General features: G+C 42.9%; 1 long non-coding RNA gene across 1 annotated transcript; it reads right to left on the bottom strand.

Moving 5' to 3' along the window:
• Positions 1-150: 150 nt before the first annotated feature.
• Positions 151-3,009, bottom strand: LOC144327381 (uncharacterized). The gene is made up of 3 exons (XR_013392466.1): positions 2,783-3,009; positions 2,370-2,554; positions 151-1,638 (listed from the first exon to the last, which is right to left on the bottom strand). It is a non-coding gene; the product is annotated as an uncharacterized LOC144327381 (long non-coding RNA).
• Between the last annotated feature and the right edge of the window lie 17,323 nt (positions 3,010-20,332).

Below are 20,332 nucleotides of genomic sequence, written 5' to 3' on the forward strand. Positions count from 1 at the left end.
GTTTGATTCCTCCACGGAACTTATAGAAATTACACCAGAACTATAGTTCTCCAGTGATACAGCTGGATGTGTGGGGAGAGACAGAGAGACAGAATGAGGTACATGATGGCTATTTTTGAATGTGGCAAAACTGCAAAAATATGTCTCAGCAAAAGCATTTATTGTAAATTGCTTTGGGTTACATTAGCAAAACAGTGACTAATAAATTTAATACATAATGATGATGATGATAAATACCTGCATGTGTATGTTTGCATATAAACACAAACACTGTATTTAGAGACAGATACCCTGAGGCCCTCTGGATGTTGTTGGACTCCAACTTCCACCATCCCCAGCCAGCATAGCTAATGGTTAGCTGCCTGGGCAGGCCAGGTCTTCCTGTTATATACCTGCTGGGATTGACAAGGCATCTGACCCTCGTCTGAATCTCATAGCTCTCCTGATGAGTGCTTTGGTCTGCCCACCAGATACCAGGCACTCTACTATTCAAATTAGGCCCGAGTGTTTTTTGTTACAATCCCCTTCTCAATTAAGTAATCAATTTTAATCTAGAATTTAAATTATCAAAACTTTATTATTTGCTAATTCGAGCAAGTAAACTACTGTTCTCACTTCATTACAAACAGTATTTCTACCTGCAACACACTTGAGCAAACCTGCTCCTCTTCCTTTCACAGATATTTTGTTGCCATTTGCAACTGTAGCTGCCTCTGATTAGTTATCATTTAACTCTTGGGGGAAATAATTAGCATTTGATGTCATGTGCATTGGGGAAAATAATTAGCATCACATGTCAAGTTGCCAAACCAATTAACCAACTAGAAGGATTACTGTTAATAGCACCAGTTTTCCTATAACTTGATATTGCTGGATAGTTTTGATGAACTGCAAAAACACATTTAGTTTGCTTTCTGTTGTCACCCTGGAACTTTTCTTTATTAGTGCCACTTTGTTTTGTACGATTCCTTGCAAATGAAGGGAAACAACTTTTCTGGACCGGACTTTGGACATGGCTGCTCTTAGCAGTGTATGCATCAGAATAAATAAGAGTGTACCCAGATGGGGAATGTCTTGCTGGAGATCTCTGACTACTGAATTTAGCTGTCCAAATCAGGGCAGTGAATATTGGCAAGACTTCCTTGCACTAGAGAAGTGGTGGCAGTAGGTGGGTGGGGAAATCATACATAAAAAGACATTATAAGGTCTATGCAATACTAGCTGCAAGGGGAAGGGGCAACTTTGCTAGTGAAACACTTCTGTACTGTTGAAAGGATCTAGCATGGTGCTATCATTTGAAAATAACAATCTACAAGAAGCTAAAAGATTTTAAAAGAATCTTTTTTAAAAAATAAAGTTCACAGAATGCCACAAGAAAAGGAGTCATCACAGCCAAGTTTGCTGCACTAAGGTACCAAAACAGAGGGACAAAAGGCAAGTCTTCTTTCTAGAGTTGTTCTTCACAGCACCAAGTTTTGTTACAGATCCATAACCTGTTTCCATGGTCATAACTTTTAAATTCTTATTGAACTGTAATTTCATTACTTGTGCTTGGCCTTAGGGTACTGGACTGAGACATTTCTTCCGCAGAACTGATGGAAATGATATCAGGGAAACTTCCTCCATTGGATGATGGAGCTGAGAGAGAGAGAGAGAGAGAGAGAGAGAGATCAGAGCAATATGGGAGCTGTGACCTTTCTGACTTACCCAGCTCATGCTGACTGCTCCAGCAAAGTTGAATGGGCTGGGAAACAGTGCAGCTTGAAACATTTCAGACATATGTACTTGAAAATTGTTATTTATGTTTTAAATAGTAGGTTAAATTGTGGAGGTTATACAAGGTGCACTCTTTACTGAGCATTCATTCTGATTCATATGCAAGGAGGTTATGCGTCTTCCCAACCGGGTGGTTGTTGGTGCCAGGCATGGGTGTGTGACAGCTGCTTCCAACCTGGTGCATCCCTTGTCCCTGCTGCCACGCTGCCCAATCCTAGTTTCAGTGGGCACCATCACAGCTGGTAGACGGGGCAGTGGTGGTGCACCATCTTATATCCCATGGCTGGCATCTGGTCAATTCCCACAGATTTCAGTGGGAACTAAGTGCAAATTAAGGTACACAGTAGTATACTTACAGTGCTACAGTTCCCAGCACCCTTTACAAACTACAGTTCTTATTCTTATTCTTATTTGGGTGTGCTGTGTGCTCTAAACGTTTTGTAAACACATGGTGTGTAGGAAGCCTTCGTCTGGATCTAAGTCTATGGGTTCGTGTGATTTCCTTATGGTGACCAGGCCATCGGTTTCATCGCTCTCATCAGCTTTATGCAAAGGAGTGGATCTGGGTCTGCTCCAAGAGATCTTCCACTCACCTGCCTCCGAGAGGCTGCCCATTTCCCCGGAGTCACTGTCCAGCACCACGGCCATCCCTGCAGCAGACGGCGACCTCACCAGGAGCGTTTGGGGCGTGTCCGGGTCGTCGGGCCGACGGAGAATGAAGACCTTGGATGGAAGAGCCGAAGGGAAGCTGCGCTCCCCAAGGAGATCCCTGAATCAACTGGTGCAAAGGAAACCCCCACAGCGTTTTACTACGGCAGCAATAATGTGGATTGTTACATATGTATAAAAGAAATCGTGGATTTCCCATTAACTGGCATGGGAGCCAGCTCCAAAAGACCTAGGTCTCTTGGCCCCCCCCATAAAATATTTGAGGGCCCCCCCGCAAATGATGGGCATTGCCATTCAAATAGTGTGTGTGCGATCAATTAGGTGGGGCGGGGCTTACCTGCCTCCCCCCCGCAATATTTTATTCAAGTTGGCACCCCTGTCCAGAACGCAGGAGCCACATGGAGAAGGAGCCGCGCGCGCCTTCCAGAGAATCTACTCGCTCCAACGCTCCGCTCCCTTTCGTACTCTGGATCAATGTGGCAATCCTATAGACTTCTGAGTCCCATAGAACTCCGTGGGACTGATGTTGGATGAGAAGACGCTGAAGACGGGGCTGTCGGCTGACCTCCTAAATAAATGAATGAATGAATGGAGGGTCACCATTTAAAGCAGGGAGCAACATCCGTTGGACTCAGTCCTAGCCAGCCAGGTCAGGGATGCTGCAGTGCAACAAACCCTGCATGTTCTCAGCACAACAACCGTCTCTTTTATACCACGTGTTTCTAGAGACAAACTAACTTTTGGGTTCAATACTGACGATCTCATTCACGAGCGGGGGGTCCTCGTGGCTATTGCGGGGCCACGCCTCCCCTCCCCTCTTGCCACGCGCACCGGGGCTGGTGAGAGCTGGCCCTCGACACCACCCTGGAAGGCCACGGGGTCGCGCTCCCCCCCCCCCAAGTGATGCACACTGTTCTGAGCCTTTCACACGTGTCAGAGCACAGCTTCTTTCGCACCTCCCCCGGTAGCCCTGTCCTATTCCCCGAGGGGAAAGGCACAGCCGATTTGCACCCAGGTGGTCAGACAGCCTGCCGTGAGCCCCACTTGGGATGCCCTTGGTACCCAGTGAAGTCGATGGCGAATCTCTCGCCGTCCGTTCAGACGTATGCAGATCAGATGGCACCTTCTTCGGGCGCTTCACCTGCCTCTGAATATAGGTTGTTTCAGTTGGCGTCCCCCGGCTTCAGTTACGGACCGCGAACCCTGGACAAATAAGATCAGGTCCATAAGGGGCGGTCCATTCCATTTCACCAGAATCCAGAGGATCACTCAAGTCAAAGCAGGTATCTGGCAACCCCTTTTCTGTACTGTATCGAAATCCACGGCTGCAAAAATAGAAGCGGAAGGGTGACGTTCGCATGCCCCCTAGTGTCGCAGTGCGGAAGCACACGCCCTAATAAAGGTAAGGGCGTTTGTGACTAATAATAATAATAATAATAATAATAATAATAATAATAATAATAATAATAATAATAATAATAATATCAGGGGTGTTTGAAGTTGTAGGTTTCTCCAGCCCTGCGCACACAAAATGATGCTGACAGGACTTTGGGGCTCCACTCAGAAGAATGAGCACAAGCCTCCCAAAGGCACCAGGGATGGATTGCATCATTTTGAAGTAAGCGAAGTAAAACACTCATTGCTATCTAAACGTGTGAGCAGGTGAGACCGTCAAGTCTAGAGGCTGAAATGTACTAGGTGCACCACTGCCTGTGAAGCTCGCTTTCAATTTTTCTTAGCATGAAGAATGAACTAGCTGACAATATTCACCTGTCGATGGGAAAGAAGCTTTAATTCTTCATCAAAGACACTCAACTCCTTTGCCTGTTAATAGCTTCACCCCCACTGGTGAAGATTGCCAAAAGCTCTTTGTGAAATGGCTGTGGGCAATGGGGTGTAGAATTATCATATTGATTGATAGATACACTCAGTGCTTTTTTCTGATGGGATGCAGGGGTACACATACCCCTAAACATTTTGTGAATCTAAGTTTGGCCTCATTGAGGGGCAGTATTTCCATATTCGTAGGAAAATTAGTAGTACTCCTGGACTTTTTTTTTAAAAAAGCACTGGATATACTTTTATAATCTCTTATAAACATAAATGACCATATTAATTAATTTTATGTTTTTTTAGACCCGAAGCTTCCTTTGTATGTTTTAGGTGCATTTTGGCTAGCCACATAAAATAGCGGAACATGTTATAGTTTTGACAGTAGAACTGCCTACCAAATACTAGACGCCAAGGCTGATGTCGCTAACACAATTACTAAGGAGTCGGCCCCAGTGAAGACAGTGAGATGTACTTCTGAGTTAGCATGCATAGGACTGCACCATAAAGGCAAGATTGCCACAGATCAGAGAATCTCTCTGGCCACGGTTGCAAATGCATCATGAAATTGGAATCCAGCACTCTCCGTTAATATTCACTGTCCTTTTCTCTCCCTTCTCTTCCAGCCATGAAGTACAGGGAGCACAGAACACTGCCCTTGATTTGATAGGTTTCTCTGCAGCATTTTGTGGGACTTCCACTCAGCGGGAGAAGTAAATGAGGCCGAAATAAACTACAGTGGCCGGATTATAGTCTTCATCTGAGTTATTGCCAACCTGGCGTGGAGTAATGTATCAGTCCAGTGGAGTGCTGTATCATTATGCTGTATTTTATCTGGCACTGGAGTTTGGGACTGAGTAATCCGAAGCAATTGTGTTCAGTCCCATGTTTGCTACAAAGCGGTTTCCTAGCCAACAAGTAAAGTACTCATTGGGAATGGATGAAACAGTGTGGCACTCCTATTTGAAATCTGCAGCCATCGAAGCAATTGGCATTTGGAGTGAGCAGAAGCATTTTACCCGGGACGAGCTTGTGATTCAACTGCTAGGCCATATAAAGGCAAATTCTAAGCCAAGGAATGGAGGGAGGGAGCCTTGAAACACTCACAACAGGGCAGAGGCTTATAAAAATGGCACTTACAGTAGATTGTATAGGTTGCTTGGAAAGACTGAACTCGGTTGATCCACCCTTCACCTTGAAATTGGCTTCTTCTTTTTGTAGAACGTTCTTTTCTGTTTTGTATAATGTTCTGTTCAGGGTGCAGGATGGGGGTGGGGAACCCTGCTGATGCATATCTGAATCCCAGTTTCGTATAATGTATTTGTATTTATTGCCTGCTTTTAAATTTCTACAGGTAACTGATGAATCTTCGTATTTACTCTTTTTTTGACACCCTTCTTGAGTATTTCTTCTAACAATGAACTCAGCTGGTGAGGGCCCTCAGAAGTACAGGGGAGTGCAGTGGGGTGTCCTTGGATGCCCTTGCTGGCTGCACCACTGAACACTCCTTTTAGGAGAATATGAGAATTGTTCTTGACGATGAAGACAAGAACAAGCCGTCTTAAGAACAGCTTCTTCTCCAGAGCGATCTCGGCCCTGAATGGGAAGCCTGGACTTTGAAAGTCATCTAATCTTCCTTGCTGTATTATACTGTATTGTTTTAATTAGTGTTTTTATAGTGTTTTTATAGTGGTTTATAGTGTTTTTATAGTGTTTTGATTTTGTGTGGAGTGCCCTACCTGGGTGGATGGAGCAGCCAAGTAATTTCGCTGTCCCCGAGAGGGGGCAATGACAATAAAGATATTATTATTATTATTATTATTATTATTATTATTATTATTAATATCTTTTTAGCTCCAAAGTAGTGGAGTGTCTCTCAAATTGTGTCTACTTGAGGGAGACACCTGTATGAAATGATGACAAGTAGGTGGGGGAGGTTAGAGGGAGAGGAGCAGCACAAAGGGGATAGGCATGAAAAGAAGGGCAAGTGGTAAGTCCACAGTCCGCCTAGGGGCAGTTTAAACTCTGGTGCCACCTGTTACAACTCACTGGAAAAGCTTAGCAGACTTTTCTATCAAGGGTTAGTTGGGGAGGCCATTTATTCATGGGCAAGGTTTTGTAACATGACGGTTGCAAACATAGGCGCCAGCTCCCTGGGGCCCTGGGTGCCCAAGCACACACAAAATTTCCCATTAAGGGGCTGGGCACCCACAAATTTAGGTGACAGGGCCGTCCACACTGCATGGCACCCATGGCCCTGGGCACCTACGGTTGCAGGGCCAAGCTGGCACTCCTGGTTGCAAAAGGTTATGTGAAACCTGGAATATTCCAAGAAAGATGGTACCCATTTCTGAGGTATGTCAATCATATACATCCTAAACTCAAACACGTTCAACAGTTCCAGATTGTTATGAGAGCTCCCTGAGCTACTAACATAAAACAATGACAGTTTATAGATTTTGTGAGGACTCTACACGTATTTTCTTATAACATGTTGTGTTTGGTCTGTGTCACCACATGATGGATTCTATATAAAAACAATGTTGTGGTTTTTTAAAAAAAATAAAAGCAATAGTTAGTGCTCTTAGAGACAATCAGCTTATTAGAGGACCACAGTGGCAAGTATGGCAGGCAACAGGAAAGCCTACCTCAGGAATGAGGATCCTGCTGACTCTCCAGATGTTGTTGGACTTCGACTCCCGTGAGCCTTACCTAGCATGGGGAAGATAGTGTGTGTGTGTGTGTGTGTGTGTGTGTGTGTGAGAGAGAGAGAGAGAGAGAGAGAGAGATAGGAAGTTGTAGACTGAGAACATCTAGAATGTTCCTCATCCCTGGCCTTGCTTATGGCAGGTGTGGAGAGCCTTCTTCAGCCTGAGGGAGGCATTCCCTTCTGGGACCATGAGCCAGTGATGGGTGTGGCCAGAGGGGAAAGTGCTCAGAGCAATAAATAGAATTCTTCCCTTTGTACAATAGGGTAGCGTGGTGGGCAGGAATGCCTCACGTTGGGAGGACACACAAGGACCTGTCTGAGCCAGGTCCCAGCAGGGGGAAGACTGAGGAGGGGGATAGAGGAGAGGAGGCGAGATGTGAGGGAAGGAGAGGGAGGAGGCAGTGAGGGAAAAGGGGATTTGTGCTGCCGAGGAGGGGGAAAGGGAAGAGTAATCTGACGGAAGAGTTTGGGGCTGTTGACCCATGTGACATGTCGGTAAGAAGGAGGGGGGTGCAAAGGTAGGCAGGAAAGGAAACCGTATGAGGGGAAACAGGAAAAGAAACTGTATAAGGGAAGAGAGTGGTGAAAAGGTAAACAATAGACAATAGACTGGGGAACAGGAAGGGCAGGGGGAGAAAAAAAAACAAGACAGGACATAAGACGTATGTGAAACCAAACAAACTGCCCTGTGACAGAAGGGAGAAACCAAACTCTTTAAGTAAACAAAGGGCTCTTGAGAATAAGAGACCACTTGGGGTTCTGAGGACGTCTGTTTTCTACACACACTCAGGGCTCACCCAGACTTGCACTTGTCCCGTGCCGAGAAAGCATGGGTCCAAGTGGTTTTCTGCTTCTCTAACGCTTTCTAGGCCACAGGTCTGAGTGGTTTTGTCTTTGCCCCATAACTTTCCCCTGGCAAACCTGCTCTTTAGCGCTAAATCAGAGCAAACGTCAATCCAGAGAAAAAGCATTTGACATTTGCTCTGAGAGGAAGCGGCAGGGCAACAGCAAGTCTGGAAGAGCCCTCAGAGATCCCTTTTTATCCCCCATCCAGGCAAGCAAGGAGCATTAGAGTTCAAGGACACATTACAGTCAGGAGGGTATGAAACAGGCCTGGTGATGCTTGTGACCTTGGGAGAGTCCCAAGGAAAGAAAGGCCTGGGGGCCACATTCAGTTCCCCAAGCCTGAGGTTCCCCCCTGCAGCTACTGATGATACTGCCAAACCTTTGCTTTCATTAGACCAGCACTCTCTACATGAGCACCCCTGATTATTTTGACCCTTGGTTGTTGTTATTACAATTTGTATACTGCCCTGTACACATAGGTCTCAGAGCAGTTCACAACACAAGTTACAACACACAAAGGCAGATGGTAAGGGCAGGGCAGATGGGGGCTGGTGGAGGTAGACTTAGGTTGGTGGGGTAGTGCCCATTTTCTTGAATGGACAAGCCTCTCTTGCATAACTGCTGATTAATTGGGCCTGGTAACGCCATCAGCTCAGTGTTTCCATGGGGCCCTGTCCTGACTCATCAGGTCAGTCTGATGCCTGCTCTGATTCACCAAGATCCAGGTCAGTCAGCCCAGTGGAAGCTGGCTTGCTTTCCAACAGAAGAGGGAGCTCAGGACCACCTTTGACTGAAGAGCTGGGCCAGGTTCCAGTTGCCAGACCATGTCCTAAATGAAAGAGAATGTTTCATCATATATGCTTCTAGCCAGGCAGTCACTAAATACACAGTAAAAGTGATTCATCAGCCATTAAAAAAAAGTTGTGAATGAGTCACAGGATTTTATTTTTGTCATTTCTAGAAATATACTAATCCATATTTCCTGGTGAGTCTTTGATGCAACCACAATATTTAAAGGACTGCTACTTCACTGCTGTACTTTTTTTCCACAGCCATGTCCTGTTTAATGTTTCATAACTTAGGAGGAATATTCTTCTTCTTCTGCTTCAGGGGAAGGATATTTTCTAGAACTGGCACCCAGAAGTGAAGTACCAAGGTGTGGTTTTGCCCCTTGATTAGTTGGTCTAACCCTCGGCTTTGTAGGCCACAAACCTATACACACTTACCTGTGATAAAGTTCTTACTCAGTAGGTCTTACTTACGAACTGACATGGTTGGAATTGCATTGCTAAATGGTTGAGAGGAATAAAAATATCTCCTCATTCTGGATCTCTTTCAGCCACCTTCTCTTGAAAAACAAACAAACACATTTTCATTCTTTCCTGTCTGCTTCAGTTTTGTTTTCAAGAAAATCTTGGAGAATGAAAACAATAACAATTTGGAATATTTTACTCTGGGTACAAGTGGTTCACTTGCTGTTCCTCATCAATGAAAGTGTTCATTGTGAGTCCCTCTCTAGCTAGTCCAGGATCTCATAATCATTTCTTTGTTTGGGTGCAAAGCCCAGTCACTTTTCACCTGACAGCCTCTCAGTTTCTTCATATGTGACAGGAGCATTTGAAGTTCACAACTTTTTACTGAGAAATAAGGTCCCACATCCTTTTAAAATAATGTTTGTTGGAGCAAGGCTTCCTTCCTTTGACACATCTTTTGCTACCTCCTGTTCCTGGTATTTGGGCCGGTTTATGGGCCGTTCCTTCCAGAAAAAACTCTTTAAAAGGCTTTGAAGTGAAGTGTGCACTTGGTGCACATCACTAACATTCTCAATGCCAGTGCTGCTTCACATGCACAGGAATAAACATTTCACTAGATGGTGCTCAAGCACCAGTAATCTATACGGTAGTTATTCTTTCCCTTTCAGGACAGCATAAGAAGATGGTTTTGTTTATGAGGGTTGAATAACAGTTTTGGTTAAGCTGCACCTACAGGGTGGGAGTTCTCCCATTTGCAACAACAGTATTTCCATTTTACACTTTGTTTTTTGTGCCTAAACAGTTGTATACTGAGGACTGTGTTCTATGTTGTTGTTTTCTTAAACCCCCCAATGTTTCACAGTTGTTTCACGCATGTCTTCTCTTGTATCCTGTCAAATTCCAACTGTATGACCAAACGTCTTGAGACGTTTAACAGCTCTAATCTTGAGTGTTTTAACAACAGCCACAAAAGAATCATATGCTTGCGCAAATTACGACATCTCCATGGCCAAAACATTATCTCATGCAGATCCAGACATGACAATACTTAATGTTAAACCCTATTACAGACTTTATTAAGTACTCCCTTAGGATGCTGGGCAGAGCTGCGTATTCCTGCTGATTGTAGTTCAGAAAGGGCAAACCAGGCTTATTCACGCAAAGTGTGTCAGTCTAGACAGCCAATGTTTTCTTAACCCAGAAACCACGGAAAGCAAGCAGAGCCTTTTGCAAACGTGGTGTCCCACAATCAAAGCTCTGGCCAAGCCAAGCTTGTTATGAATGAATGACTGAATGATCAATGCACCAATTACTTTTCTCTAAGGAGTAGAAATTTTATATAGATTGATGGAGCTCTTTTTTGAGTTTTGGCCAGGAAGGTATTCTCCCAAGTAATGATTTTATGAATGCAACTGGGAATGATTAGTTTGTTCATTATACACTAGGTGTGGGACCCAGTGACCCTCTAGATATTGTTGGATTTCAACTCTCATCAGTCCCAACCCACATGATCAATGGTCTAGAATGATGGGGACTGCAGCCTGACAATATCTGGAGAGCAACACGTCCCTCATCCCTGTTGTGTGTATCCTCAATCTCTCTTTTGCATGTCCACTCACATGCATGTGTGCACTCACCCACATGTAGACATATTTTTACAGGGCACCTGCAAGTTTTGAAAACAAATGGGACAGTGATCCACTGATATTCCATTTCTTCCTCCTTGCATTCAGGTATCACCAATATCTTGAACTGTTAGAATTTGAAAGGTAAAAATGAAAGACGTATTCCCACACTATATTGACCATACTTTTCCCCTCTTTGTTGGAAGTCCTAACAGGTCAAAATATGTTCTTTTTTTAAACACAATTTTAATTACTTTATTATCATAAACATATTATATTGGAGCAATCTTAACAAGGGGTTGGGGAGGCACAGAGCAACAGGCTAAACCATAGTTTAATGTTACATGCAAGAGCGTTGAGTTTGCGTACTTCTTCCTTCCCTCTTCTGGCACGTGAGTGAGGAGATTGGAGGCATCCATTTCTCTTTCTAAACTAAGCACTGTTTATTGTTTTGTTCATACCAGGAACTGCAGTTAGTTTTAACTATGGTTGATCTAAACAATCTATGTTAATCATAAACCAGAGTTTGAAGTGCATGACCTATTGGGACTTCCTTAGTAGTACAGTAAGCAACTACATATCCACAGCCTCTCCAGCTAGCATGCTTGGGAAACAATATAGATGAAAAAGGAAAAATGATACATATGCAATTTCAACAGTGGCAGGTTCTGAAAAAAATTATAATTCCCACCCACAGGAACATCTAGCCCCAAGAACAAGTCAACACAAATAGCAAACTTACCAGAACGGAATCGGCATAATTACCTAAATCTGGTTTTAAAAATCCATTAAAAGGCAGCCAAACTCCTGCAGACTCTGACTCATTTCATTTTGTCGCAGTTCCTTCATATTGTGTTAAGCACACTCCCCACCCACTCAGTGGTGGGAAGTTCCAGAGTTTGGTTTCCTGGATGAGAAAGAACTGTGGGGATTTATGTCTTTATAAGATCCATCTTACTATTCTTTCCAAGGGTCTACCTACACAACTGCTGAGTATGAGTCTTGATCAGCAGCTCTGGTTCTGTAAGATGAGCCTAAATGGACCTGTCTGCTGATGGGTCAGCTCAGTGGCATTCTGTGCTGGATTCTTTGTATGGAACCCTAAGACGCCCCGATATTCCACTTGACTCTTTCCACACCCAGGTAACTTTATCAGGATCACTACTGTTGTTGTTGTTGTTGTTGTTGTTGTTGTTATCCACCTAACACCAGAATATTATTATAATATTATATTATATTATATTATATTATATTATATTATATTATATTAATGCCAAACTAGACTTGCAAGTAGCTTACAAAACATAAAACCCATTACATATACATTAAAGTAGAAACATCTGCAATTAAAAAAACATTATAAAGCAATCTAATTAAAATAACAGTGATTAAAACAGCAGACTCAAGTCCATAGATCAAGGCAATTCCTATACAGTGGTACCTCTGGTTACGAACTTAATTCGTTCTGGAGGTCCGTTCTTAACATGAAACCCTTCTTAACCCGAGGTACCACTTTAGCTAATGGGGCCTCCTGCTGCCTCTGTGCCACCAGCGCACAATTTCTGTTCTCATCCTGGGGCAAAGTTCTTAACCCGATGTACTACTTCCGGGTTAGCAGAGTCTGTAACCTGAAGTGTTTGTAACCCGAGGTATTTGTAAGCTGAGGTACCACTGTATAAACAGGTACATCTTCAAAAGCCAGTGGAATACCAATACAGATTGCCTCTCATATTTCATCTGAGAGTGCAACACCTAACACTGGTGCTACCAGTGAAAAAGCCTGATTTTGCATCACCACAAGCCTGTAATCATCAGGCTGTGGTAAGACCAAGCCAGTCCCTTCTTAATTTGGACATATGTATACTTGCTGTTGAATATATTGGCTGTGAGTCCTTGAAGACCTACCCCCTGCCTTGAAGGTCTTTCCCCACCCGCCCCCTCTGCCCACCTTCCTCTGCTACTGCGGACTCCAGCTACAAAAGCTGAGGCTGCTGAACTGGGGTATTGTTTAGGGCCTGGACAGGCAAACTAAGGCCGGATCTGGCCCAATCACTTTCTGAATCTGGCCTGCAGATGGTCCAGGAACCAGCGTGTTTTTACATGAGTAGAATGTGTCTTTTTATTTAAAATGTATCTCTGCGTTATTTGTGGGGCATAGGAATTCGTTCATTTCCCCCCAAAAAATATAGTCCGGCCCCTCACAAGGTCTGAGGGACAGTGGACCGGCCCCCTGCTGAAAAGGTTTGCTGACCCCTGGAGGGGGTCTCTGTGGCTTTCTTGGGAGATCAGCACCCCACTTTGGGCAGCATTTCTCTCTCCATCTTTGCTATTCTGAATGGCACCCTCAAGAGGCTATGGCTGCAACTTTCCTTTCCTTATCAGCTTTGATCAGGGAATAATAAAATGATGCTTACTAGTTGTTAGAATTTTATAATATGGAGAATATGAGTTGAGATCTAATAAAATCTCAGCTGTTTCTCTAGGGCTCTTAACTGAACCCCCCAATGACGCAACAAATTCTGAATAAAGCATTTCTTCAACGCCATCACTCCCTGGTACACGGCCCCCCCAGGTTGTACATATGCTGAAATTGGTGTGAATTTTAGATGGCAATGCCACTGGAGATGTTTTCCTTTCAGAGGAATCTGTATCCTTTGTAGCATTAATTGTACCCGTAATGGCTTTCTGGTGCACCTAGCTTCTGTAGGCAATCAGAGAATTGGGGATTCTGGATGCAATGTTGAGAAGTACAACATTAAAACTTTAAACGACACAACAATTTACTAGGCGTTGCATGTTGGAAGCATTTCGCTTGTCACAAACTCTTCCTTGCGTGTATTTTACCCGGCACAACTCATGCCAATGTCTTGGTGCTTGGTTCCTTTGTCATTATTCATACTGATGTAATCAATTTGGAGAGCATGGAAGAGCTGCAGCGAGAGGAGTGTATGTCAAACCAACCGTGAGAAAGGAAATTTAAAAGTGGTGCAGGACCAGACTATTAAATCCATAAAGATTTCTTGCATCAATGTTATTGGCTTTTTGAGATTAAACTGGAGTCGCTCTCAAGACACAATGGATGTTGCACCAGTTTGAAAGACTAGCCTGGATTATGTCTTCTCTCTTATCTTGCTTGGGAGAAAAGCCCATCTCACGGGTAGGGTAGCCAGTAATGCATCACACACACACACACACACACACACACACACACACACACACACACACAGCACATAGGTTTGCATATACTTCTATAGCTATAGATGCAAATGTAAAATAAATACATAATTTTAGTCTTTCCTATAGTGCAATGCTTGTGACTTCTGGCCCTGAGTCAATGTGATTTCAGGCTCAGTGAAGATAATCTAGACTGGAACTGCAGGAAGAGGTTGGATTCCATCTTCAGGGTCTTGATCTGGAGGTGGACCTTGTGCTGGCAATCTGTGAAAGAAAAAGCGTTCACCATGTATAGTTCTGGGATGTGGGAGAAAGTTTATTCCCTTCGGATTTAAAGGCAAAGTTAACTAATTTTCACTTTCCAAAACAATACACAAACCAACTCTCAGCCATCTTTCAAAATTTGCACTTTCCCCATTTTTGCAATGCAGTCAGTCCTCCAGTCAAATAATGTATACAGAAATTATACACTAAAGTGTGCATAAAAATGCATATATTAGTGAAAACAGCACACAAAAATGTCTACAGTGCTACCTCAGGTTACAGACACTTCAGGTTACAGACTCCGCTAACCCAGAAATAGTACCTCAGGTTAAGAACTTTGCTTCAGGATGAGAACAGAAATCACGCTGTGGCTGCACAGCGGCAGCAGGAGGCCCCATTAGCTAAAGTCGTGCTTCAGGTTAAGAACAGTTTCAGGTTTAGAACGGACCTCTGGAACGAATTAAGTTCTTAACCTGAGGTACCACTGTATTAGGAAAAACCCCTTTCCAAAATGTGTATGTTGGCCCAAGTTGCACACAGGCCTGTGTATATTAGGAGAACATCACACCGAAATAGTGGTAAATTTTAAAAACAAATGTGAACAGATGTAGAAATAAGGAGAACTGAAGATTGGATTGGGGCAGGAGAAAGTGAGAGGAACCAAACTGGACAGATTCACCAGTCCTTAGGTATAGTTTGGTCCTTAGCAGAAGAGTCAGGAGCAGCACCTCACTCCTGGTGTGGACACGCAAAACATTTTGGATGTTACAATGTGGTGGAATAGTAAAAACAGCATGTTGCTCACCCAACTCTAAAAAGATACTATTCAGTGGTGAAAGCAGCCTAATTATTCAACATCAGGAACAGTAGTGATCTTTTACTGATTCACAAAAGGAGTTGGGATTTTCTCTTATAGTTTACACAGAAAAAGAAGGAACGTCGAACAATCTGTCTTTTCATTTTTAATTCCATCTCTCTGTTTTTTTCCTTGCTGCACTGGAAAACAGAACAAAGTATATTGGAGAGAAAACAGTTCTTTTGGCAACAGATAATTGCTACATGTTCAGAAACAGAATAGCACATTTCAGTGGGTGTTTTTATGAGATAAAACACTCAATTTTGTCAGCAGCATGAAGGATAATAACTGGGATCCACTATTATAAATGTTTGGTTTTTCCTTCTTGGTGAGAATCACCTCTCTCATTGCATGGAGTTGCATTCACATTGTTACCACTGAAAGGAACTTCTGGGCAAGAAACAGAGCGAAGAGGAGGAGCATTTCATTGGCACACAAAAGCCCCCTCCCCAATTTCTGACACCTCTGAGTAGGCTCTGGAGTGCCCTCTGCCTGAAACCTGGAGACCCATTGCCATCCTGGGCTAGCTGGACCAATGGTTTGACTCAGTATACACTAGGGTGCACAGACTAAGCGGGATTCCAGATGGAAAGGTTTGTGAATTATTTGTTTGCCTGTCTTGCTACAAATTGTGCCCCATCTTTTTACAACCAGGGCACTCAAAGCTGCTCACAAACCAAGCTAAATCTATTGATGATAAAGGCAATAAAATAATAAATATCAGCATCTTAAAACTGAGTTAGATTATAAGAAAATAAATGCCTTTCAACCTGCCCAAAGGAACGTGGTGAGGGGCTAGCAATCTCTCTAAACTGTTCTACTGAATGATTAAAGAGTCGTTCTGATCACAGTTCTGTAACAATTTCAGAAGACCAAAGGTCGGGCATTCTGTTATTCCAATGGCCAAGCAGATGCCAATGGGAAGACCCCAAATAGGATTCGTTCTTCAGCACATGGAAGAGCTCATCCACACTTTGCCCCATGATTTCAAGTAATGGGTCTGAAAGTTTCCTGCTGAAAGAACATTATATGAAAATGATGTACCGGTGGTATCTGACTCCTAAGTTATCCAAAATGTATAGAACAAATTCCAATATTTGCTGGAAGTGTAAAGAAAAGGAGGGTACCTGTTTTCATATGTGGTGGTCAAGCAAGATAACAAAGTCTTTTTGGGAAATGATATACAAGGAATTGAATAATATGTTTAAAATAACATTTCTTTAAAAACCAGAAGCATTTCTAGTAGGAATTACAGGTTCCGATATCCCAAAAGACCTGAAAAGACTGTTTTTGAATGTGACAACAGCTGCAAGGATGCTACTAGCCCAAAGATGGAAAGAACCAACAGTTCTGACCAAGGAAGCATGGCGAGCCAAACTGCTGGATTATGTGGAAATGGCAAAACTGACTGGGAGACTCAGGAATCAAGAAGATAATGACTTTTAAAAAGAATGGGGAAAATTGGATAATTCAGAGAGATTAAAGCTGTGAAGAACGTGATATGTCATTTTAGAAAAAATATGTTAATGACCCATGCAGGGGATGGGGGGAAGTCACAAGATTCAGAGAATCTCATATGTGGATATGGTAAAAGTTTTTTCTCTTTATGATTTTGAATTTGTTTTTGTAAAACCCAATTAAAAATATTTATAAAAATTAAAAAAAGAAAGATTTCTGCTCTCCCCAGGAAAACCCACTGTTTTCTGTTGAATTGGAACAAATGCCAATCAGGTTTTCTGCTGATTGATTTTTGTTCTGATTCAGCAGTAAAGAGCAGGTTTCCCCAGGGAGAGCAGCGGGACGAAAAAAGAACCTCTCAGACGGAGACCTGTGGCTAGAAATCACAGCACAAATGGAAGGAATCACAGGACAAATGGAAGTGTTGATAAGCCTGAAGATTAAGAAAAGCCTTGTTAACATGCTTTTGCCTTTGCCTGGTTGTGAGCATGTACTGGATCCTTCATTTGTTGTATGGCTGTTCCTTGATTTGTGCTGCAAGCCAAAAGCAGAATCCTCTGTGCAAAGGATATCATACCCAATCACCTCAGCATGGGCTGACACGCTATTTGGCAAGGGCCAGGGTTGTTCTATGACTGCCATGTTCTGAAATGGAATGCAGCTAAAGGAAAACAGCCATGCAGAATGACTCTCGGAACACAACAAAAAGGACCCAGAGTTAGCTCTTCTAAAAACCAAAATTATTTACTATGTATGAAAGCAGTTAATTGTTGGCGTCAGTGTGTTTGTGTACAAGTAAACTGCTTAAAGGCTTTTACAGTTAAGTGCTATAGAAATCCAATCGAATAAAAAAAACAAAAATAAACGAGCAAATAGGTTGGAAATGAATGGAAAACCACCATTAAGCCTCTCTGTACAATAAAATGCATCTTGGCAGCCTACTGCTTGCAGTTTCTGGGTAGAAAAGGAAAACCAACTCATTGTGTGTACAGATCTGAGGATCATGGCAAATGTATTTTTCTCAGGCAGAAGCCCGATGATTCAGTGCCACGAGCGTTTTCTTCAAATTTTGCATTTGATGCTTTGTAGAAAGGAAGAAGCAATCATTCAGTGCATCTGTTTCTATGGCACTGGATGAATTTGGGGCCACTTGAGGGCAGCAAATACTTGCTTTGATTTCAAAGAGGAACGGAGGAGGGTTTAAGATGGTTTGCTCCACTAGTCTGCTTTCTTGCTCAGAGTACCTTTTTGACACAATAATTATGGTCAGGATAACTGAAGCTGTTTGTGGATTTCACATGAAACAAGTCCCTTATTAGTCTTGCATTTTGAGTGCTTTCACCAAAGTTGCCAAGGGGTGTCAATTTGTGCTTGTGCTTATGTATTCTTCTTTGGCGATCACTCGTAGCCGAGTAAGATTGTCTTCCATAAACACAGTTTTAACAATGAGACCGTAAGTGACTGTCCACACATCCATCCTGGGGACATTGGTTTCCAGGTGGGAGTTGATCACAGTGTGGATTTGCCAAGCGTGCCTTCTTCTTAGCACGTTTCTCCCTTGCGTCCTGAGTTTGAGTGTCTTCAAAGCCCATGACACCTTTGGTAAAGGCTGTTCTCCAGCTGGAGTGCTCGCAGGCCAGTGTTTCCCACAGTACAAAATAAAGGTCCCCAGGACGTATGCATCATTTTATTAGAATATTGCATGATAAAGCATAGCATTTCATTAAAAATGTTTGTGTGGATTAATTTGTGTATGGAAATATAGCTCCAGAATATAAAATTATATTTGTTAGGGGACAAGCATTCTTTCCTGTTGAGTGTTTGAGTGTTTGTATCCATCTTGTGCAAACAGAATAACCACTTACAATTCGCCAAAGTAGAAGACAAAGGAGGACATAGATCTGCATAACATTTACATATGCAACTTTATAGGTATGGATGGTTGGGGAGACTGTGGCTGGGTGACCAGTGTGCTTTCTTAGTCTCCTGCTACTAACTGTTGATGGGCAGCTTCAAAGTCCCTGCTCTCCTTCTGGTCCTTCATCTTTTAAAACAAGACAGCCTATACTGGATAGCCCTTCAAGTAGATTGGTGCCCCAACAGCCCTTCAAACAGGGGAGTGCTTCTGTAAAGGACTCCTCTGCTTGAAGGGCTGTAAATGGACAGCCAACATACTGGTACATTAAAAAAATGTTTTAAGATGCTCTGGATGGGCTTGCCCATTAAAGTGACTTTAAAGTGGTAAGGTGGTTCTAAAGAAAATAAATATTTTATTTAAAACAATAGGAGTGACTAATCTGTGGCCCAGCTCAGCCACATGGCTTTCACAATCCTCTCTTGTATTCCTATACTAATAGTTCAGGAACTTTTACCACTTTGTAGCTAAACTATATTTTACTGCCTGTGCAACTTTTCTGACTGATGTATGGAAAACCATATGAATCTGATCTTTGGAGAGTTTGTAAGTAAATCATTTTTCAATTTATCAGACTTGTGTTCTTTTCCTATGCCAGAGGAGAGGGAAACATTGGAAGGAACTTTTAAAGGGGACAGTTTTGGAACTCACCTGAAAGGGCATATCTTGAAGGTTTTACAGTCTATATTTTCATGCTTAACTTTGCTGCATATTTTGTGCATCTCTGCTGGGGTTCTCTCACCAAAGAGTACTTGTTCCAAACTTGGCATCTAAGAATTCTTTTCCTTTTATTTTTTTTCCAGAAGCAACAATTATTGTGTAGTTATTTAACACAATTACTAAGGAACTAGAGCAGCAGAAGCTTATGTGGTCACTGCTATATTCATGATTGAAAACGGTACATGCCTATAGTGGATAATAATTGCTCAGTGGCCAAAGTTAACAGGTGTACTCAGATACAGAGTGCTGCCATAAGGTTAGTGCATATATGGCAGTAATGTTGTTACCCGAAGGCCAGGGTTGAGGAATCTGTGATGTTCTTGGACTCCAGCTCCCATCACCCCTGGCCATTGGCCACGTTGGCTGAGTCTGATGCGAATGGGAATCCAACAATGTCTAGAGAGCCACAGGTTCTCCACCCCTGATCTATGGAAACGGAACAGAAGCAGAAATATTTTATTTGATATTATAACAGAAAAACTCTTTTTCATTATATAGAATTTCGAAACTCTCTTTTCAAATGAAGCCTGAAATCACACTTGAGATGTGGGTAAATGCTAATGTTTCACAGATGGAATAAGAGCAACAAAGATACTACAAGACTTTTTTTTTTTTAGTAGAGGTAGACTGGATGGCTCAGTGGTAATTGTCAAAGATGAGGTGGGCGGCTGTGTTTTCTGCTGATCTCTGCTTCAGCTGAAAGTGTCTACAGACAGCGTTTCTGCAAAATCAATCACAGGATTTGGCAAGCTGCATAGGCAGTTCTCCAGGCACACTCATAGTGTGGCTGCTGCTTATTTCCACCTCTGCATGGTGATCACTCTCCCATACAGAAAGTGTGCACACCCCCATAGCTTCTGCCACCATCAAGATGTTAAAGGCTAATCCTTTGCTGGCATTCTTTCTGATGTTCTCTGTGTGGTGGTGGTGAAGTGGCTGCCACATACTGAACTTACGTGCAAAGCAGGCCAACCCAGGAGCTGCTTAAACTGCTGCACTTGTATTTAGCCGAGTGCAGTTCCTTTGATGGCTTCAAACTGGCATTTCTACAGCCTTCCCGGAACTACATTCAGCTGGCTTATAGTCAGTAATGCCTGCTCTGCTGATTCACAAAGATGCCTTCCAAGACAAAACCAAGACCTTGCCCAGAATTGCAGTCTCCTCTTTCAGTTCAAATCCTGCTGTCATTTCTACTGGGAGGAAACTCCCTATTAGGGATGGGCAAATTTGTTGATT

The sequence above is a fragment of the Podarcis muralis genome, chromosome 4, assembly GCF_964188315.1.
Source record: "Podarcis muralis chromosome 4, rPodMur119.hap1.1, whole genome shotgun sequence".
Taxonomy (NCBI): domain Eukaryota; kingdom Metazoa; phylum Chordata; class Lepidosauria; order Squamata; family Lacertidae; genus Podarcis; species Podarcis muralis.